This window comes from Macrotis lagotis, chromosome 6 (genome assembly GCF_037893015.1).
Source record: "Macrotis lagotis isolate mMagLag1 chromosome 6, bilby.v1.9.chrom.fasta, whole genome shotgun sequence".
NCBI lineage: Eukaryota > Metazoa > Chordata > Mammalia > Peramelemorphia > Peramelidae > Macrotis > Macrotis lagotis.
The window spans coordinates 38,005,777-38,029,674 of NC_133663.1; the positions used below are offsets into that span (position 1 = coordinate 38,005,777).

The 23,898-nt window shown below is 42.0% G+C and overlaps 1 protein-coding gene across 3 annotated transcripts in view; it reads right to left on the reverse strand.

Moving 5' to 3' along the window:
* TBL1XR1 (TBL1X/Y related 1) overlaps window positions 1–23,898 on the reverse strand; it is a 131,774-nt gene that overhangs the window by 55,611 nt on the left and 52,265 nt on the right. The gene's annotated exons all lie outside the window — the stretch shown is intronic.

The window sequence follows — 23,898 nt, forward strand, 5'->3', positions numbered from 1 at the left end:
GCAGGGCAGGCATTTTGACTTGAACCAAAACAAAAGAATGAAGTCATTTCCAAACACCTTAGGTTCATAATGGAAAACCCTGACTACCAAACATTCCCTAAACATTTCATATTTAAAGTTGTACAGTTCTTAGAAAAATTCACTGTGAATGAAACTAGGAGAAAAATGAGAGAGATTAAGAAACTGTTTTCCTATAAACCATAGACAATGCTTCAAAGAAATGAAGGAAAAACCCATCTTCAAAGACAAAAACCTCATTGGTTTCAACTCAATAAACTCATTTCAAATTCTGGATGGATGGTAAAACATAAAGAAAAGAAAATATTACATGAGATACAGTAATCTATGGACTGGCATGATTCAGAAATTAAGACATTAGCGTTGTTCTGCTATTTCCAGAAATTCAGCTTACACCTATGATCAATGCAGCGATTTTCCATTTTATGAGTCATCTTTCAATAGTCCAAAACAATCACTGTAGCTGTTATTTCTATGTTCTAGAGAGGAAAAGGGCCATCCAAATACTCCTCGGCCACCTCCCTGTGACTTGGAGAAAAGCAGAGGGCAGGAGGCCAACAGGCTTTCCTGGGGTACAGAGCAGGTTCTAGGGAGGTACACACAGGCAGGGGGCCCTTGGCTGGCATCCCCTCCCACATCCACACCAAGAGAACAGCCACCTAAGGAGAATGATATGGCCGAGCCTCGCCACCTCTTCATGGAGAGGCAGGGCTACAGGGCCAGGGATGTGTCCATGTTGTCATACTCTTTGGTTGAAATATTTTGGATTTGTTTTAAAGAACATAATAAAATTGGAGCTCTTTTCCCAAGCTCTTTGGAGCTTTCCCAAGGCCATGCCAGGTCCACCCAAGTTCCACTGGCACATCCACTTGACACTCCTATCTCGACTCCACCTGCAGAAAAGCCAAGGGTTGGGCCAGCGCAGCTGATGTCATGGGTGAGGAGGGTGAAGAAGACTACAAATGTCTTCACAGACCAATTTCGTTTTTCTTCTTTTATCTTCTACTTTCATCTTTAAATGCCATTAGAGTCCAAGATATTAGAAACTGAAGGAGCATCTCTGAATGATGGATAGAAAGTCGGGGGGGGGGGGGGGGCGCCTTGACCAGCCAGGCCCCATTGAGCAATCCAAGGGAGGAAATACATTCCTATCAAATCTGGAAATTCTCTATTCAGCCATCTGACACGGTACAGCAAATCATAAAACTAGGAACTATAACAGACCTCTAGAGGTTCTCATTAGTTCTAAGTCCAATCATCAGGAAACCAATCAGCTTAATTTTAAAATGTGAAAAAATGAAAATTCACTAAAAAATAACCCCAAAACTTTCTGGGTTAAGAAGTAAAATGAAAGCCCAAAGCCTGATGACCAATATAAGACATGAACATCATATGACAATCAGCTGTTTAGATCTGGTGTATATACAATCTTAGGAGAAAATGAGAAGAATTTAGTGAAATGGACCTGTTGCACGTTCAGGATAGTTCAAAGGGAGTAGAGAGGAACTAAAAAGGTCCCACCCACCCCCACTTTTTTCTGTTTTTAAACTCACAGTGGATAAACTTGGAAAAAAATTGATACCAGAATGATTCTGACACAATAACTCCCCTCTACCATCAATTAACTTTAACACAGTTAACATATAAATTTTAATTCCAGATTAATGTTATGAAAAGGAATGTTCTCATTCTTAATTGCCAATCTGACCTTGTGGTCAGAGTAAGGCAGAGGGAAAAAAGCCTTTGGGGTAATATTTACTCAAAATGTAATTATAGTATTTTAGTAAGAGCAAAACAATTTAGGATTCCAATTCTACTGCAAACCAAATCATTTATTTCTGAATGTAGCTGATATTAGTTTGGAATTATCTGCACCACTGCTCTGAAGAAATGAGACAAGATGACAAATTTTAAAGGGTTCCTGGAAAAAGCAATATTTCAGTACTAGTAATACCTCAATTTAAAAACCCTTTAGAAAGAAGTTTTTGCATTCTGAAAATCTGCAAAAATCTTACTAAGCTTGTGAAGAAGCTTCTGGAACTTAGTGAGGGTCTCTTGCATATCACTCCCTATTTAAGAGTTTCTTTCTCCCACTTCCACATAAAGGCCTGAAGACCTTCAGAAAGGTGTTCTCCCTTCTCTGAGCTGGAGAAAGACCCACAGAGATAAGACAGATAGATAAATAACCATCTCGTAAAGTGAACTTAACACTCTAGTATTTAATTCAGTTACAAAAATCAGCTATTTTGTGTAAGAACTGTGAATAGTAGTGACAATAGCAAAACTGACTTATTCCAGGATTGTTTTTATGTGAATTTCATTGAAAAAAATTCACCTTTTAGTAGAAAACCACAAAAGTTTCACCTGGAAATGCTCTGAATGACATTAAGCATAAAATGGAGGATAGTAGCTTAAGTGCACACAATTTGTCTCACACAAGGAGATGATAATAATAAATCTAACAACCAACCAATCAATCAATGAGCATTTGTTAAACTTCTGTGCCAGACACTGGTAACACAAAAATGAAAAGGAATTAAGAAAAAAATCCAAAATGATCAATTCTCTCATCCCAAGGAGCTTCCATTCTATTGGGAAGTAGGTACACAATGGAAACATTTGGAATGGGGGGTGGGGAGAGGACTGGACCTATGATCTCACTCTATAAGGAACTTTGGCTTGGGAGCAGACTCCTGTCCTAAAGCAGACTGGCATTTTCAGGTAAATTCTCTTCGAGAGTGGCAGTGGGCCTAGGGAGGGTCAGGCGGGAAGGCAGAGCTGGGCTCCCACTGGTTGCCAAGCTACTTCTTGCATGTCTCACTATATAAAAAAGGAGAGTCTTCAGAGGGGAGAAGGACAGTCTAATAAATAAAGGCCTCAGATAGAAAATGATGCTTTAAGTTCAAAGCAAATTGGGGGCTCTCAAAGGGAGATGGCCTGGGCAAAGGCGGAGGGAGGCCAAATGCTCTATGAGCAGAACAGAAACCAAGCCGCTGCTGCCAGACCAGAGAGAGTAAGACGAAGAAGGGGGTGGGAGCCAATTTCAAAGGTGTTTTAATATCAAAAGACAAATAATATCAAAGTCACTAATCCTAGAGGTAGAAGAGAGAACTTCAGGAGTAACATTTTGGAAGCTGTATGGAGGATGTATTAAAAAGAGAAAAGATTTAGGGTGGAGAGACCAATTAGAGAACACCTGCAATGGGGCTGGTAAGGCCAGAGCTGGGGCTGGTGGTCATCTAAGGGCTGTGTGGCCATGCTCCTAGCAGGTTCTGAACAAGACAATGACCCCCAGGTCCCCGGGCTGCTTCCCACTGCCCCCTCGGGGCTGCGCGGACCCTCCTTGTCCCAGCCCTGCCTCCCAGGACCCATTACAGTTCTGGCAAAAAGAATCAGAGTTGAGACTGCATGCATTAGGGAACAGCAAAGCCAAGTCGACGGGCAGCCGACTAACAGGTGGAAGAGGGGAGTGAGGGGCAGAGGTAGAAAGGTCAAAGGCCTTATTTCTCCCTCTATTAGAGCTTGGGGTCCCCACACTACCCTGCTGAATTGAGGGGAAGCTTCAAGGTCTGTCACTCCAGCAAGATCCCCCAGAATAATGTCAGCAAGCAATCTGTAGCTCAAAACCTCAGGACACTCATACTATCCAGCCTCTGTCCCTGAAATCCATGGGCTTAGTCCTTTAGATTTGACTTTTTGGGACACCTTCCAGAGTCCTCCCAGTCCCACACAATTAGCTTTACCACTACGTGTCTATGATGTTCTTGCATCTTGTTTTGGTCACACAGGTAGGCAATTATGAAGCGTCTGAGGCTGAATTTGAACTCAGGTCCGCCTGACTCCTCGGCTGGGGCTCTGTCCACTGCGCCACGCAGTTGCCCCATGCTCTTGCATCTTAAACAACCCTTCCCCAAGCTGATTAACATCCCAGGTCCTGCCTCTGCCACCTGCATCCTTCCTGGTGTGCCGCACAGATGCTCGCATGGAGCTCAAAAGGAGCAGGTGAACGCTGGATGACATCCAGTTGGAGTGATCCTTGCACCCTACAAGAGGGATGAAGCACTCGGGAGGTGGGCTGGCAGCAACACAAGTATGGAAGGCAGACAATTATTGAAGGTGAAGCACTTTTAAGTTGGTATCAATCTAAGTAACTAAAAAACTATAAACTACTCACAGAGTATTTTTCCATCACTATAAATAGATGAAACCCTGAGATCTAAATTTGAATACCAGAAGCTAACCCTTGCCTGAAGTGACACACCTTGAGATTCAAAAGGCAAGTACAATGAAGCGGAATTAGAGCCGGTGAGGTGAAGGCAACAGGTCCTGTCCTCCCAGTCCCACACGGGTGGTGTCTTTGGAATCAAGGGAAGATGGACCAGAACCAAGCCTTCCACCTGTCTTCACTACTAGACGTCCTCTCCTTCACTGGGCAAAGCTCAACCTCCTCATGTAACAATAGCAAAAGAAGGTCAAGTCCATTAGCATTCACCATCCAACAGGCCAGTAACAGTTTTGCCAAGAGTTCCAAGCAAAAGTATTCTTTTGTAGATCTGCAGAATACTTAGAGTATTTCCTTTGATCTTAACTCCATAAGTATTATTCCTTCTCCCCTCTGTCCTTTCTGAAGATTTCAATTTGTGAAAGACTGGTGGTGGGAATCCTCCCACTGGTCCAGATATCAACTGTGTCCAAAGGCTTCCTGGACCCCAGACCCTGCACAGCTGTGGGCCTCCTATGTCCGGGGCCCATCCTCTAGCCAGGGCGGCACATCGGCTCTGACGAGTCAAAGGTGGAGCTGTCAAATCGAAGCACCCTCTCCACCACACTTCCAAATGCATGACCGTGAGAGCTGAGCCCAGAGGAAAGATGGCACAGAACCGAAAGAGAAGGTCACCATGCAATGACCGCTGTCTATTTCAGGAGCTAACACGCTCCTGTGCTCCCTGCTGCGCAGCCTGGCTACTCTCTGACCCTAGAGAGAATCACGCGGACGCAGCTACTTCCCTGCCCCTTGTTTAGCACCTCCCTCTCTCCTCCACCCGCCCGCTACACTGGAATCCTCCTTGTCATATGTGGAGAGTTTATTAAAAAATAAACCAGTTTTCTTAAAGTGGGGGGGAAGAAATCCCATATTCTTCATCATCTTCACCAAACAGTATCAAAGTTATGAAATAAAATTAAGAAAACACATTTCTTCCTCTTGTCTCATCACTTTCACCCTCACGTGCTACACAAACAAGAAATATAATACATATATTAAGTTGTGCAAAGCACTTTTCTGACTTCGAGGAAGGAGGGAAGGGGGAGAAAGATGCTTCAATCTGCTCTCAGCCTTATCAATTCTCTCCCCGGAGATGAGTATCTCTGGAACCATGACACTGTTCAGCGTGGCAAAGTCTGGGATGTGGGATGTGGGATCATAGCTTCAATATTGTGGTTAGCAAGAACAATGCTCCCCTGGTTCTGCTTAATTCACTTTGTAGCAGTTCAAAGGTTTCCAGAGTTTTCTGAAGCCATGCCCTCCCTACATCATTTCTTACAGCTTAACAGTATCCATCATTCATACTTGTTCGGTCATTCCCCAGGTGAGGGGCATCTCCTCAGCTTCTAATTCTTTGCCACCAAAAAAACACCCATATTCATTTTTATGGGTTTTTATTCTCATAAATTTGGCTTAGTTCCCTATAATTGAGAAATGAGACTTTTTCTCAGAAAAGCTTGCTATAATCTACCCCCCAACTCCCATTTCTTACTTTTCTTCTAATTTTGGTTGCATTGGTTTTTGCTTTTACAAAATTTGAATTTGCTGAATGATTAGGAAATAAATTTATTTCTCCGAAATGGAAGTCTGAAAATGTAGGTATTTTCAGCTGTAGGGAATGGGTTATGTGGCAGCAGCCTACACACACACACACACACACACACACACACACACACACACACACACGTACACAAAAACCCCTTTTTAATTTTATGTACTCAAAATGATCCACTTACTTCCCATCATCCTCTATCTTTGCTGGGTCATGAACCCCTCCCCTACCAGAGACCAGAGCAATAATCTTTTCCATACTCCACTAATTAGATTATATATCACCCTTTGTGTCTAAATTATGTTTCCAGTTTGACCCTATCTTGATATACGGTGTAAAACATTGGTCTACACCAATTTCTGCCGGATGGCTCTCTTTAGACTTTTAAATGTCCTTGTCTGACACAGCCTCCCTGGGAGGATCAGGATCCAGGGATTCCCAAAGCGGCTCTGGCTCCTCTCCCAACCCCAGAAGCCACTCTGGGATGCTTATCCAAGCCCTCCTCTCCCTCACCAACGGCGCCAGTCTTTCAACCCCACACAGGCCAGTTCAACCATGGCTCCCAGAGAAGGAAAAAGTAAAGAGAGACAGAATAAACAGTGACTGCAGCTTCGAGTTTTGTGAGCACCATTCATTTCAAAACCATACAATACTGCTGTCACATGGTATTATTTCTCAAGTCCTTAGTAACTTCTGAGGCACCCTTCTTCTTGATTCTTATTCCATGTTCCTAGAAGACCAGAGCCGGCTTCCTCCATGGTGCCTCTTGCACCAGGCAAATGTTTGCTAAGTATTGGGGATCACTCACAGTCCCTCGGGTCACAGTGGACAGCTGCCCTTGGACGATCCACAGTGGCTGCATCGCTCACCATGTTCCCCCCTCCTCTCCCGTGCTTCAACTCTACTTCAGATAGCTCTGCCAAGCAGTCGGGTCTTGCAGACCCTCCAGGACCATCCCAGAGCACATTCCTCCAACTTAATCCCCACCCGCATCTTTCCAGGGGCCTCCACTGGCATTCTTTCATTCAGACCACCTCTGGGGTAGAACCCTCAGGGCCCAGGGGGGCACCAGGCTTCTTCCTTCGACATCCCCCAAGGGTTCTTAATCATTTTACAGACACCACTTGCCACGTCCATAGAAATAAAGAAGGGGTCTGGGACTGCCGGCTCAGGACACTGCGGCCCATCCCCTGGCCTCTGGGCCAATAACAGCTATCTGCTGCTCTGTCTTCCACCAATAAATCTCATTTCCCCCTATAAATCTCACTTTTCTCATAGGCGCTTTTTGCTCGTCTTCTCACTTTAAACTAATTAGCTTTGCCCATCAGTCTAAAACAACTATACACAGGCAGATTCAGGATGTCTGATCTGTATTTATTTTCTATACTTCTCAACAGCACAACTGTCACATCTAGAAGGTTATTAGCATTTAAGCCAGAAAAGGCTTTAAAAAAAAAAAAAGAACACAAGGAAACAAAGGAGAATAGACCCCAAGTCTATTCATGATGGGGAGGAAAGAGGGGAGAGGAAAAGGGTGTGAAGAAAGAAAGATAATTCCACTTAAGATTAAAATCCTAACCCCACTGCCCCATAAAAACAAACAAAAAGATTAAAACCTTAAAGACCCAATGTACAAAAGTATATTAAAAAATAAAAAACTGCAAACCTTGGGCAAGACACAGCATCCCAGCTCCCAGCCCACTCAGGGACTTTCACTTGCCTAGATGGAAGTTTTCCACCCCTTGAATTCTCTGCCCTGATAAATTCACAGGTCTGGACAAAAAGGAAGGTGGGGCAGCTAGTTTTCCCTAATTTTATCATCTTTTTTTTCTTTTCTTTTTTTTTTTTTGCAAGGCAAAGGGGTTAAGTGGCTTGCCCAAGGCCACACAGCTAGGTAATTAATAAGTGCCTGAGGCCACATTTGAATTCAGGTCCTCCTGACTTCAGGGCCAGCAACACCTAGCCTCCACTGTCATCTTCTTTTGCTTCTTTCAAACAAGGTCTCTGGAAAGCCAGTTAAACTGGATTCCAGTCTTTGCTGCCACATGGTGGGCTTCTTAGTGGTCACTCAATAAGGAGCTCTTGAATCCTCTCAGACACACAAGGGAATGAATCTAAATAAAAATAGTCAGAAAATAATAGCACGTAATTCTCCAAGTTTTTTTCTCCAAGTTTCACATTAATGCTTTATCCCAAGTCTGGTTTCATAGTTAAAGTGGTCTTTCCAGGCCCACTAACAAGTCCTAGAGTCTGTGTGGTGGGCTCCTCAGAACCCCTGGTCCAGTCATCCACTTTTTTTGGAGATGAGGAAGCTGATGCTTGGGTGCCACCTCTTGCCTTAGGCCTAGCCATTCAACCTCAGCTTCTGAGAAAGGTCTGCCAGTCTACCCTCCCAAGCCTGCTGGGTCTGGGGCTCTCTTGGGTCTAGCCTCCCTCTCCTAGGCTACCTCCCTCCATCCAGGTCTATCCCAGTGAAGAGCCATAGGTCAGGAAGGGGGCTATGCACCAGCAGACAGGCCCTCCAAGACCTCCCTGGCCAAAGGGAGGAGCCAGGTCCACTATGCATGTGGGACCAGAGGAAGGCGGAAAGGAAAGGAGAAGAGGCCAGGCCTGGTGGACTGGCGCCTGCAAAGCAATGGTGAAGCTCAGAGGACTGGAGGGTCTGGGCTGCTGTAGCTGGGCTGGCCAAAAGCTCCAGGAGTAATCTGAATAAAACCCAAGGCAGGGACCAGACCTAGGACAGAGCCATGGAGGGCAAAATGAATACAGGGCACCCCTGAGAATGGGGTCTAGGTGATTGAGAAGATGGAGAGAGTCAGCCTCCCTTGTTTCTATTTAGATACCCACAACTTAACACACGGTGCCTATCACATGTAATTACTTCATGGTTTTTCCTACCCTAAATTGTTAATTGAGTTCTTTTTCTACTCCCCAATGACACTGGAGTAACAGATTTAATATACATATTTTCATGGGGTGGGATGGAAGAATAAGGAGGCAAAACAACACTTGATTTCACCCATTAGGGAAATTCCTGGGGCGGTAATTTCCTCTACAGAAACAACAACCACAACCACCTCACCAATTAATTACCTTATCAACTTTACCTTAGACATTTACTCATGAGAGCCACAAATTTAAAATGGACAAACTCTTGCAAATTCCTAACTGGCATTACTTGGCAAGAGTTCGTTGATAATGTCTGTGAAACAAATATCATAAGGTCACAGGTAAGTACTTTAACAAATGCATATCAATAAAGATTACGGATCTGAATTCGACACAAATATTAATTATTACCACCATGAAAAAGTGCTGCTGGGTAGGCAAGCATCTTTGTTCGCCTCCTTGGACTCAACCTGTAGCCACAATTGTCCCACTGGAACCTGCCACCTCCTAAGAGAATGCATTGAAGCAAGTATAAAAGGGCAGACAAGAGGCAGCTTTAAAAGAATTATCCCTTGGTGGTAAAAGAAAAAAAAATTGCTATCCAATAAGTTGAAACTGGCTATATCCCAGCATGGGGAAAAAGATTCTCATAAATCTTGAGAACTGTAACTCTAACAGAGAGAATATACCTGGCCAGAAGCGATGGACATTCAAGACCTATCCATGAGACTGCTATCCAATGGGATGAAACTGGCTTTAACCCCACTTGGGAGAAAGATTCTAATAACTCTCAAGAATTTTAACTCTATTAGATAGAAGGTACTTAGCTAGAAGTGATAGATATTCAGAATTTTCTATGATTCAGAATCATTTTAAAAACACTACCTCCTTAAAAAGGGGGACAAAGGGGCAACTAGGTGGTGCAGTGGATAGAACAGGGGCCCTGGAGTCAGGAGGACCTGACTTCAAATCCAGCCTCAGGCACTTAATAATTAATTACCTAGCTGTGTGGCCTTGGGAAAGCCACTTAACCACAATGCCTTGCAAAAAAAAAACAACTTTAAAAAAGGGGGGGGGGGACAGGAAGGAGACAGGAGGAGGGAGGGGATTGAAGGGGATAAAATCTCATTGCACTAAGGACAAAATACCTATGGTAATAGGGGGAAGAAGGGAGCAGATGAGAAACACCTGAATCTTCTTCTCATCAGACTTGGCTTAACGTCAACTAACACATACTCAGACAACTTAAAAAACATCTAACTTTTCAAGTATTAAAAGGGGAAGAGGAGAGGGGGAAAAGGGGAACTAACAAAAGGAAGGAAAGGGAAAAGGGAAAAGGGGAAAAGGGAAAGGGTAAAGAAAGGGGAGGGGGTGATATCGGAGAGCAAACACACTGAAGGCGGTGGTATTCAGAAACAATACTAGGCAATACAGATAAAGGGGAGAAAAGGGGAGGAAATACAAACAGAGGGAAGATAGCATGGAGGGCAATAAAGAATTAGTAATTATAACTTTCAATGTGAATGGGATGAACTCTCCCTTAAAACGTAAGCGAATAGCGGAGTGGATTAAAAACCAGAATCCTACAATATGCTGCTTATAAGAAACTCATTTGAAGCAGAGAGATACATATAGAGTAAAAGTAAAAGGTTGGAGCAAAATATGTTTTGCTTCAGCTGAAGTGAAAAAGCAGGGGTAGTAATCCTTATCTCAAACAAAGCAACTACAAAAATAGATAGTATTAAAAGAGATAAGGAAGGAAACTTTATCCTCCTAAAAGGTACCAGACAATAAAGTTATTTCAGTACTGAATATATATGGACCCAATGGGACAGCACCTTCTTAGAGGAGAAGCTGAAAGAACTACAAGAAGACATAGACAGCAAAACTCTACTAGTGGGAGACAGACCTCAACCTCCCACTATCAGATCTAGATAAACTGAATTATAAAATAAACAAGAAAGAAATTAAGGAGGTAAATAGATTGTTAGAAAAACTAGATATGGTAGACTAAATGTAGGAAAGTGAATGGGGATAGAAAGGAATATACCTTTTTCTCTGCAGTACATGGAACTTATACAAAAATTGACCATGTACTAGGACATAAAAACCTAATGATCAACTGCAGAAAGGCAGAAATAGTGAATACAGCTTTCTCAGATCACAATGCAATAAAATTCATATGCAATACTGGGCCAAGGAGATATAGACTCAGAACCAATTGGAAACTGAATAACCTCATTTTAAAGAATGAGTGGACCAAAAAACAAATTGAAGAGAGAATTAGAGAAAGAACAAATTAAAAATCCCCAATTAAATACCAAATTAGAAATTCTAAAAATTAAAGGAGAAATTGATAAAAGCAAAAGCAAAAAAACTATTGAATTAATAAATAAAACCAAAAGTGGTTTTATAAACCAATAAAATTGATAAACCTCTGGTCAATTTGATTAAAAAAGAAGAAAACTAAATTGCTAGTATCATAAATGAAAAGGGTGAACTCATCACCAATGAGGAAATTAAAGTAATAATTTGAAATTATTTTGCCCAACTCTATGCCAATAAATTTGATAATCTAAGTGAAATGGATGAATATTTACAAAAATATAAGTTGCCCAGGTTATGTGAAGAGGAGATTAAATACCTAAACAACCCTATCTCAGAAAAAATCTCCAGGGCCTTTTTTTTTTTCAAGTTTGGTTTTTTTTAGGTTTTTTGCAAGGCAAATGGGGTTAAGTGGCTTGCCCACACAGCTAGGTAATCATTAAGTGTCTGAGACCAGATTTGAACCCAGGTACTCCTGACTCCAAGACTGGTGCTTCATCCACTGTGCCACATAGCCGCCCTTCACAAGTGAATTCTACCCAACATTTGAGGAACAATTGGTTCCAATTCTAAATAAACTCTTCGGAAAAATAGGGAAAGATGGAACTTTACCTAACTCTATGAAACCAATATGGTGCTGATACCTAAAAACCAGGAAGAATTAAAACAGAGAAAGAAAATTATAGACCTATCTCCCTAATGAATATAGATGCAAAAATCTTAAATAAAATCTTAGCAAAACGATTACAAGTTATCAATGGGATAATACATTATGATCAAGTAGGATTTATCCCAGGAATGCAGGGTTGGTTCAATATCAGGAAAACTTAGTATAATCAATTATATCAACAAACCTATCAGAAATTATATGATCATATCAATAGATAGTGAAAAAGCTTTTGACAAAAATACAGCACCCATTCCTACAAAAAAACACTAGAGAGTGTAGGAATAAATGGACTGTTCCTTAGAAAAATTAGCAGTATCTAGCTGAAACCATCAACAAGCATTATATTCAATGGGGAGAGGCTAGAGGCATTCCCAATAAGATCAGGGGTGAAACAAGGATGCCCATTATCACCACTACTATTCAATATCGTATTAGAAATTTTGGCTTCAGAAATCAGAGGAAAAAAAAGAAATTGAGGGAATTAGAATTGGGAAGGAAGAGACAAAAACTCTCACTCTTTACAGATGACATGATGGTCTACCTAGAGAATCTCAAGAAATCATCCAAAAAACTACTGGAAACAATTAGCAATTTTAGCAAAGTTGCAGGTTATAAAATAAACCCTCATAAATCCTCAACTTTTCTATATATGTCTAGCAAGATACAGCAGGAAGAGCTAGAAAGAGAAATCCCATTCAAAGTAACCTCAGACAATATAAAATACTTGGGTCTATTTGCCAAGACAGATTCAGAACCTTTTTGAAAACAATTATAAAACACTTCTCACACAAATTAAATCAGATTTAAATAACTGGGCAAATATCAACTGCTCATGGATAGGTAGAGCTAATATAATAAAAATGACAATTCTACCAAAATTAAACTACCTATTTAGTGCCCTACCAATCAAAATTCCAAAAAAATTACTTTAATGGGTTAGAAAAAGTTGTAAGTAAATTCATATGGAGAAATAAAAAGTCAAGAATTTCCAGGAGCTTAATGAAAAAAAAGTGCAAAAGAAGGGGGCTTAGCCCTACCTGATCTAAAATTGTATTATAAAGCATCAATCATCAAAACTGTTTGGTATTGGCTAAGAAATAGAGTGGCGGACCAGTGTAATAGACTAGGTGCAAAAGCAGGAGACGATTATAGTAATCTGCTGTTTGATAAACCCAAAGAGTTCAGCTATTGAGATAAAAACTCTCTCATTGATAAAAAAGTGCTGGAAAAATTGGAAGTTAGTATGAAAGAAACTTAGATTAGACCAATACCTAACACCCTTTACCAAGATAAGATCCAAATGGTTACAGTATTTAGACATGAAAAAAAATACTATAAGCAAATTAGAAGATCAAGGACTAGTTTACCTGTCAGATCTATGGAAAGGGGAGCAGTTTGTGACTAAGGAAGAGTTGGAGAACATCACCAAAAATGAATTAGATGATTTTGACTACATTAAATTAAAAAGCTTTTGCACTGATAAAACCACTGTAACCAAGATCAAAAGAAATGTAGTAAATTGGGAAACAATCTTTACAACTAATGATTCTGACAAAGGACTCATTTCTAAAATATACAGAGAACTGAATCATATTTAAAAAAAATCCGGGGGAGGGCTGGGGCGGGGTTGTGACCCCCAGTGGATGACACAGGAGCTCTGTCGGCCTGTCGCCACGCCGTCACAACCAGCAGCTGGTTCCCCTGGCGGGGATGCCTCCCCATATCCTGAGTCGCCAGAAGCAGGCGAAAGGCCTGGCCAGGACTTGGGGGGGGGGGGCCCCCCGCACCGTGGTCAGGCCAGCCTTGAGGGCCCCCAGCAGGAGAAGGGGCCCCTCCAGGCAGAGGAGGGCCCCCGCCCGGAAAAGGGGCCCCCACCTGGAGGAGCCCTCTTGCCCGCTGGGCCCACAGCTCAAGCTGTTCCCCATGAACGACCAGATCCAAGAGCTCCAGACCATCATCAGGGACAAGAAGCCCAAAACTTTCTCGTGGAGGACATGGCTCTGTCATATGGGGGGGCTGGTCATCCTCAAGACCCTGCTTGGATTGAGAGAAACCTCCTTGCCCAACCGACAGGATCAAAGCCTTAAGACTTAGTAAAAAAGGTCCTTGAGTCTGGAGTCAAGGCTGTCTGGTCTGACCCCTTGATTTTACAGATGAGGCAGTCTGGCTCAGAGGACTGGAGGATTCCGCCAGCACTCAGCCCCTACAAAGCTCAATGATCCTGGAGTGTTTGAAAGTCAGCAAAATGGAAGGGAGAACTCAGTCCGCTTGGTGGCATCCTGGGCTTATTTCCTCTCTCACTCTTTCTTGAATGGAGAAGATCAAAGAACAGTCCATTTTGAGCTCAAAGGGACCTTCAGGATTATCTGATCCAGCCCCTTCCAGTTACTGTTGAGGACTTGGCCCAAGGTTGAACTGGGAAGAACTGATGGAAGCAGATTTGGAAACCAAGTCCTCCAACTCCAAAGGCTGCAACAAGTATCATTTCTACTGCAGGGGGCTGACCTCTAAGGAGAAGCCAATCCATTCATCCTCCACATGTATTAAGCTGTCATTAAATTGCTTCAGTCTCTCTCTCTCTCTCTCTCTCTGCAAGGTAGTAGGGTTGGGTGACTTGCCCATGGTCACACAGCTAGGTGGTTAAGCATTGGAGGCCGGATTTGAATTCGGGTCCTCCTGACTCCAGGGCCGATGCTCTATACATTGCGCCACCTAGCCGCCCCAGATTGTTTCATTCTCAAAGAGGAAACTGGCATCTGGGAGGTGATACTGTGACATGCAAGTGAATTGTGTTAAGTGAGGTAGGACTCTGCAGAGTCACCAGCCTCACTTTCTCCTCTGGAGACATCTGGTCCAACGGCTAGAAATGTTTCAGGCCAACTGGATATGTCCTACTACATGAAAGGCACTGGAAATAAAACCAAACCTGCAAATGAAACCATCAATATCTGTCCTCAGAGAACTTGTAAAAGCAGCTTTGGGAGAGTTGATCAAGTTGCTGCTTTTTGTATTCTAACACTCCAGTGATCCAGCTACATGAAGGGCAGTTGGGAGGAAAGGAATGGTACAGTTACCATATATTTCCTGAACACAGCTATGTTGGACCCTGAGGGCCTATAAAGTTTCACTGAATATAACTTCCAGTCTATTAGGGTGACGAGACTCAAACTTAAACTGTAGTATTCATTATGATATGATAAGCTAGGTAAACTGGACAGAGAGACCATTTAAAAATTGTTTCAATATTTTATTTTTTCCAATTACACATAAAAACAATTTTAAATATTCATTTTTTTAAAGAAAGATTTTATTAGGGGCGGCCAGGTAGCGTAGTGGATGAAGCACCGGCCCTGGAGTCAGGAGTACCTGGGTTCAAATCCAGTCTCAGACACTTAATAATTACCTAGCTGTGTGGCCTTGGGCAAGCCACTTAACCCCATTTGCCTTACAAAAAAAAGAAAAAAGAAAAAAAGAAAGAAAGATTTTATTTATTTTGAGTTTTACAATTTTTACCCCATTCCTGCTCCCTCCCCCCACCCCCCCACAGAAGAAGGCATTCTGTTAGTGTTTACATTGGTCCCACTGATCTCAGTTGAATGTGATGACAGAGAAAATCATATCCTTAAGGAAGAAAAATAAAGTATGAGATAGCAAAATTAAAAAAAAATCATTCCCCAATTGACAAATATGGTCAAAGGATATGCAAAGGCAATTTACAGATGAGATCAAAGCAATCCATAGCCATATGAAAAATTGCTCTAAATCATTAATTATTAGAGAAATGCAAATTAAAGCTTCTCTGAGGTACCACCTCACACCTCTCAGACTGGCCAATATGATCAGAAAGGATAATGATCGTTGTTGGAAGGGATGTGGGAAATCTGGGACACTATTACATTATTGGTAGAGCTATGAACTCATCCAACCTTTCTGGAGAGAAATTTGGAACTACACCCAAAGGGCAACAAAAATGAGCATACATACCCTTTGATCCAGCAATACTACTACTGGGTCTATACCCTGAAGAGATGATGAAAAAGGGTAAAAACATCACTTGTACAAAAATATTTTTAGCAGCCCTGTTTGTGGTGGCAAAGAATTGGAAACCAAGTAAATGTCCTTCAATTGGGGAATGGCTTAGCAAATTGTGGTGTATGTATGTCATGGAACACTATTGTTCTATTAGAAACCAGGAGGGACGGGATTTCAGGGAAGCCTGGAGGGATTTGCATGAACTGATGCTGAGTGAGATGAGCAGAACTATAAAAACACTGTCCACCCTAACAGCAACATGGGGGTGATGATCAACCTTGAAGGACTCATTCCATCAGCGTAACAATCGGGAACAATTTGGGGCTGTCTGCGATGGAGAATACCATCTGTATCCAGATAAAGAGCCATGGAGTTTGAACAAAGTTCAAGGACTATTCCCTTTAATTTAGGGGAAAAAACATATCTTATTGTCTGATCTTGTTATCTCTTAGACTTCTTGTCTCTTCCTTAAGGATATGATTTCTCTGTCATCACACTCAATTTAGATCAATGTACAACTTGGAAACAAAGTAAAGACTGACAGAGTGCTTTGGGGGGGGGGGGGTAAGATTGGGAGAAAAACTGTAAAATTCAAATAAAATCTTTAAAAAAAAAAGAAAAAGAATTATCCCTCACAATGAAAATATTAATGGAACCTTCTAAAACAGATTGCACAAAAATGTGTCTCATCCATCCTTACCAGGTGTTCCCTACTATAAGTATTCTATCCGATACACATTGTAACAACTGTATTTTAAACCCACCTCAAAAGCTGGCCAGGCTACCACAAAGTAGAACAGCTGGCACTTTTTTGAAACTTATTTCCAAGCCTGTCCTGATAATTTCTTTCTCCATAACCTAAGTGGAAAAAAAGGGCAGTTACAGAGTTAGCATCCAGGACACTTTCACACAGTTCCATTCCTGGCAACAACCTCTTCCTATAGATGTATCAGAGAAAAAACATGGAAATTGGCCGTAATCCCAGGTTTGTTCCCAATTATAGCTGTCTAAGACTCTTCATTACTAATCTAATTAGCTCCTAATCTTTACAGAAATTGATGGGTTCCCCAAGTCATAAATTTAAAGATGATCCACAATTTTTACTGCACTCCTCTTCAGTCCTATTAGAAAAGGGTGCAAAGCAAGGACCATTGTCTGGGAATGGTAGTAGAGAAGGTTAAGATTTTTCTCAGGATCATCTCTGACTAATCTTTCAAATAAGATCTCTTAGAAAATGTCTAAATTTCAAAATCCAAAATAACCACTTGTCTTGAGTTCTTCAAGGGTTCCATCAGTCCACACTCCCTCTGGAAACTCTCTACACCCAGAAATAGTCTTCTGGAACTATTCCTGAAAAAAATCACCTCTCACCAGATGGGAAAATGGACTTTACCAAGCCGAGCTGGGCTGCAGCTGGCACCACAAGCCAGTCCATGACCGTCGCTCAAGGAACGTATCTGGGGCTTGTCCTTCACGGGCATGGCCTATTCAAATAGCTGAGAGTCAACACCACATCCACCACAGGACACTTGCCACTGGATGCTAACCCAGGACTGAGTGACTAAGTCCTTCTAAGCCATGATGGATACCCATTAAAAAACAAAAAGATAAACTACAATGTCTTGTGGTAAATGATAACTCTTTACCTAGAGGTCATTCTAAATGGGAGATGGGCCCCCTTCCATCACAGTTCCATGGGAGCTTTATAGAATTTAAGAATACTAGCTTTGGAATGATAGGTTCCTATCTGTGTCCTATAGAAAACGGCATCTTCATTAGACATTATTTTGATCATGTCTATTTCTTGATATTTTGAAACTCTTTCCCCTTTATGCTTTCAAACAATGTCCTTCCTATGGTTAATGTTAATGTATACATGTCCTAAGCTCAATTTTGCCCACTATTCCAGGTAAAGCTTATTCTTTAGTGGAGACTTAACAAGAGTCCTAGAGCTACACTTCTACTCTCCCATCTTACAACTTAAGTAACCTCTCATTCTCCCATACTTATATGCCTTGATACCAACCAAAACTATATGACATATACCTTCCCTTCAGAAAAGCTGTTTTCATCCATCAACTTAATGATTTAGTTCATGGGTTCATTTGCATGTCTTTAAACAAAAAAGTACAGAGGAAATAGAAATGGCAAGCCCCTTACTCCAACATTTCATCCCCAAAGAAGAGATGGAGGATGATTCTCTCATACTTGACTTTCAATAAAGGGACATTTCCTTCTTCTTCTTCCCACTGGGACCATTAGTAAACCATAAAGTTCGTCATTTTATAAAAGTATCTAAACAAAACTACTAGAGAAGTTCTAAATCAGACCTAAGTTCTCTCCTGAAGTGCCACAGAACTGCACAGAAAGCAAGCACAGAATTTTATTAACTTAAAAATATCGTGTCAGACTTTACATCAAATGAATGAACATTTTTTTTTATTTTAGGTCATCTGTTTGAATAAGGTCATTAATTTAGGTTTCATTAATGAGAATTTTATGATAATTGGGTATGGCCAAGTTTGAGGCTCATCTCTCCCAAGGAAATAAATCTTTTCCTCCAAATAAAAAGATAATAGAGTCATTGGGTATCTGCTGAGAACAAAGGCAATCTTCTTTGGAGCACCATAAAAACGTTTATATGCAACTGATAAGCATGGAGCAACTCATTATCTATTCACTAAGTAAATCCCCAAAGGAGCTCTGTATTATCTCAATTTCTTAGTCCAGTTTGAGTTGCGCTATATATCATATATGAATAAGGAAATACACTCAACTTTCTTTAAATTAGGCTTAATTCAGGCTATTACATATTGATTTCCTTTCTCCCTCGTGAACTCTTATTTGCAAAAATTTTCTGTTTGCATGTAAAGGTGAAGGAATACTGCTGTCTTTTTCAATACATGAAATGAGGTTTATGCTACTGAAGTATCAAGCATTTTGAATTAGACTACAAATAAGTAAGTATAGATAAAATTCTAGTAGTCTTGTACTAAACTGAGTTCCCCTTATAACTGGGTCTAATCTATATTCTGTGTCATCATTAAAAAAAAATGGAATTTCACTCCACTGCAAAAAATAGGAGTTTGAATACTCTCACATTTCCAAGAATTAGGGGAAACTAAAGCAATGTCTGGAAGAAAATTTAACCTATATTGCCAAGTCATTGGCTCCACCGAGGTTTCAGTTCTCATCTAACAAACAAGAGAATTGTGGAGGGAGGGGGATGAAATAAAATGAGGAGGTCCAACAAGTTGAGCTCTCAGGTCTCTTCTAATTCTAGCTCTTATGATCAAAGCAAAAGAATATTTATTATGAAATGGATAAGCCAGGATGATGAGGATGACTGAAGTCCCAAAGCAAGACTTAAGGGACAAAGATATTAACTTAGAAAAGGAATTACAATTATTCTGCCTGGTCTGAGAGGGCAGGACCGGGAGGAGCCAAGGAGAGCCAGGGGCTTTGTCTATCTCTGGGGGCCGCACCCTCCCAAGGTTCTCTTCCATCTACCTCCCCCAGCAGTTGCTCCTGGAAATCTTCTCTTTCTGACCCTCTGCAGCATACCCACATCTCCTCACATGGTCACCAGTCTCTGGTCCAACAAAATCAGAATTAGAGCATCTGAGTTGAAGGGATCCGCAGGAGTCGACCCAAGCCAAACCTGGGGGAGAACCATATCTTCAATCCACCCAACCATGAAAAGACTCCCCCTCCACTTGAGAACCTTCACTCCCCTTCCCACTTCTGAATAGTTGTGATACTTTTCCCTTACATTCTACCTAAACTGACTTTGGGAAGAGGAAGAGAACTATCTGAAGCTGGAAGAGGGACTGATGATACCAAGGTTTTGAAATATCACGTAGGAAAGTAGTGGGATTCATCAAATGGCTTCTAATTTTCCAAGTCTAGTCAATGAGGTCCTCCACTTCCTTCTAGGCGGGTGGGGGAAGGGATCTGCAGAAAGCTTGAGCAGAAATCCATCTAGGACAGGCTGTGAAGAAGGCCTGCCATCAACAAGAAGGGCAAAAAGATGGCCCCTGGCACAATCAACTCTGGCAGTAAGGCAGGAGCGGAGGGAGAGAATGGTGGGAGTAAGCCAAGGCAACTCAAAAACAAGGCGTCAGAATTTTAGAGTGGTCAGTGTAACACTGAGAACAGAAGAAAAATGAAGCCCACAGTGGAGGAAGTTTAGGACAGTTTAGGAAGACTATAAATTAAAACTATAATCTACCAGCTGGTGACTATTAGCTGATGTGATTATGGAGAAGAAAATTAAATTAGAAAAATAGTTTATAAGTTGGAAATCAGGGGGCAGCTAGATGGCACAGTGGATAGAGCACCTGTCCTGGAGTCTGCAGGACCTGAATTCAATTTTGACCAGACATTTAATACTTACCAGTTGTGTGACCTTGGGCAAGTCACTTAACACCACTATCCCCCCCCCAAAAAAAAACATGGCTTATTTATATTTGCACAGTTACTTATGTCTAAGCCTGGAAATCATTGAAACCTTGATGGATCTGTAAATCAGACTGGCAGATCTAGATTCTGAATTTGGAGGGAAGAGGAAGGAGGATGGCCGAGAAACAGACAGGGCCACAGCTGTCAGCATTTGCCAAACAAGTTTAACAAATGCAGAGCAAAAATTCCAGGAAGCAAGAGCCCGGAACCAGCCTGGGCCGGGAGAAGCTCCTTGCCAAGGAGAGGGAAACAACCTCCAAGGGCAACAACATAAACTCACTTCAGAAAAAAAAGTCATTTTTAAAATTTCACTAAGAAGAAGTCCTGGGGAAAAATAAATTTATAGGAAAGTTTTGGAAGAAATTGGAATTACTTGGCCATCTTAAAGTGATCTAAGGTTGAAGCTGAAGACAATTATCCCTTGTGTCATACGTGGAAACAGGTCCCTTCGGACTCAAAGTTGGGGGGGGGGGGGGGTCACAGAAATGGCAGGAAGGGAAGGATAGTGAGGAGAGGCTGTAAAGAAAGCAAAGGCTGCACCCAGCACCATGAAGAAGAAGGCTTCTGAATAAACATATCAAAACAAGTCACTCCTCAAAAAAAGCAGTGTGAGAGAGGATGACTTCCACTCCAACTTTCCCTTCTATGGAGAAAAGGATAGAGGCATTAAAAAAGGAAGAATCAGTCCACAATAAATCACACATTTACAGTTCTACAATGTAAGGAAAGTACAGAAAACATAGGATCCTGCTGCGCCACTTGTTGAATCCCCCAACCAGCCAGTCCCTATGCATACAGCAACGTCTAGACCATTCACTGATACACCACAGAGGACTCTGTGAAGTGAGACATAAAACTGGCACCACCACCACCACCACCACCGCGAAGACGATCCAGCACCAGTTCAAAAGGGAGAAGCCATCAGACCAAAGGATGCCAAACCCTGAAACCCACCAGACCCTGGGACATCAAGAGAAACCAAACACACCCAGCTCAGGAGGACACTTGGGGACTCCAATGCTATTGGTCAGTTTGACCACACATTTTTAAAGAGAAATGACACCAGTCTATTCTTTTTTTTTTTTGCAAGGCAATGGAGTTAAGTGGCTTGTCCAAGGCCACACAGCTAGGTAATTATTAAGTGTCTGAGGCCGGATTTGAACTCAAGTACTCCTGACTCCAGGGCTGGTGCTTTATCCACTGCATCACCTAGCCGCCCTACCAGTCTTCTCTTAAACTATCCAACCACTTTTTCAATGTGCCAAAACATCACTTTGATGCCCCTCTGCCCCCTCCAAAGCATTATAGTCTCTCTGCTTTCATCCATGTATTGACTTTCTCTTATGGGTCAAAGTAATTAGCATAACTGACCGTGAAAACAAGAAGGGGTCTCACTCGACAGGCCCCCAAACACTGAGATGAACTGAATTTACTAACATGGATACAGCTTAGCAGATGATCCCAGGGAGAGGCACAAGACACCCCACTTAAGAGTCTGGGGTCACTGCCAGGCACAGACCCTCAGTCTCCCTCCCTCAAAGGCTGGGGAAAGCACTATGGAGACCCAGGCAGGAAGGACTCTGGACAAGAATCAGTCTTTCCTACAGGTCATAAAATGATGACCCGACAAAGAAATGGTTTCAATGAACAAGACCCCAAAGTAGAAAGCCTGGAACAGAAATGAATCAAGTCAAGAAAGAAAAACCCTAAGCTGGAAAATGAGTGAGTCTGGACACCAAGAGAGACAGGATACTTTGCCACCTTCTCCCATCACATGGTGCCCAGATGGCCCTGTCACTCCGAAAAAGGCTCTCTGGAAACTCCTGAATGCTCCAGACACAAGTGGGACTGCATTCTGAATCATCCAATACGATTTTTAATCCTAATTTAAAAGGCACAGGAAATGCGACTCTATGTTGGATGAAAGTTGCTCTTTTGACCAACAATGACATCACCATTCACAGCTCACAATGCTTCAACAGATTATTCTTTAAAAAAATAATACTTTTAATAATCAAGTCACCTGTATTTTTGAATAAAAACAAAAAACAAGGAAATCAAATTAGAGCACAAGACCCCAGAAAGTCACCCAAAGGGCTCTGGCCAGGGCCTCAGGTGCCTCTAAGTCATTGCTCAGTCCCAATCCTAAAATAATCCTGAAAGGCAGCAAGGTCATAGCTTAAAATTCCACCTTTGACACAGAAGGAGTCTGCCTCTTGATGGTCCAGGCCAAGAGAAGGAGCTGGAGGCTCAGGGGGATGTGTGGGAGTCCTGTATCTCCCCTAACCATCCCCCCAAAAAAGGGGTGAGGGGAAATGATCTCTCTACTAGAACACAGCAATCATAAAATAAAGTCATCAAGTTGATTCCAGTATTTAATTCCAGTCAATGAAACATTTGTTTCACTTTTCAATAAACAAAAAAAACATAGTGATCTATAGAAAACCATATCAACCAAGGAGACCAAAAAAAGGAGCAAGACAGAAAAAAGTCAATGATATTTCCACTCCAGTATAATTTCTATTGTATTTTGACATAACAATAAAATATGCTTTTCGTGACCTGTTACCTTCAGCTAACACCCAAGTCTTTTTTGGAAGAGCCTGTCATTAATGTTGACAAATGTCATTACTTTTTAATTCAAAAATCACTATCAGTTCGGTCCCATCACATTGAGTCTCCCCCTAGCCCAAGTCTGATCTTGACCTTGGTTCAAGCCCAGTTTGAGACAAAAACTAGAACACAACTGCCCATGACTTGGGCTTCTTGTCGGCCTGGTTGGGTTGGTAAAAGTAAAAAAAGGTGGGGGGGGGGGGGTTCCTGGGTTTGTCTTAAAAACAGAGGCAGTATTTCCCCAAAGGCTCACATTCTTGGGTAAAACGCATGACCCCCTGAGGCTTCTTTGGGATTCCCACTTGACTGCTCCTGGGTAGGAAGGAGGCTGGAGCGTAGCTTTCTTGTGTCAGCAAAAAACAGCCCACCATTCAACAAGTTTTTGATTTAATGGTTAAATGTATGGAATGTTTTTAGAGTTTAACTCACAGAATCCCCCAAAAGGTCATTTCTTGTCTAAAGGATGAATTTAAGAACTTCAGCTAACACATTATATTTCTAATAAATTATGTAGCTGCCATTCAGTTTCCAAAAAAACTATTTTAAAATAGAAAAAACAAAAGATGGTCTATATAAGATGTCAACAAGCCCAAAAAGGATCTTAAACAAATAGCACAAAGTCCTCTCTGAATGGAGCAGGGCTGGTCCTCTCTAAGACGCCGAGGCGTAGAGCAGGGACGTCCTGGTGAGGTGGCTGGGTACAGCTACACTACCTACTGTCAGAAAAGCTTGACCTATGAATGTGATCCGTAAGCTCACCATTCTGCAAGCTGGCTCAGATTTATCAGAACGGTACAATTTGATGACAAGGAATCAGTTTGAATTCAACTTGCTCCATAAGGCCCCGGCAGCACAGAGCAAGCCTCATTGTTTCCAGAGGATCAGAAGTCTCAGCTCGTGAGTCCCCCCATGGAGAGGAGGACCTGGGTCCACTTCACTCTCTCTTCCCTCCCTCTCTTCAGGGACATCCAACGGGGCAGCACTTCCTTCCAATCAACTGTTCTCTCCAGCTCTATTCCCCTATAAAAGGTGGTCCTGAGCAGGGCAGCCAAGATATCCCGCCTTCCGAGAATC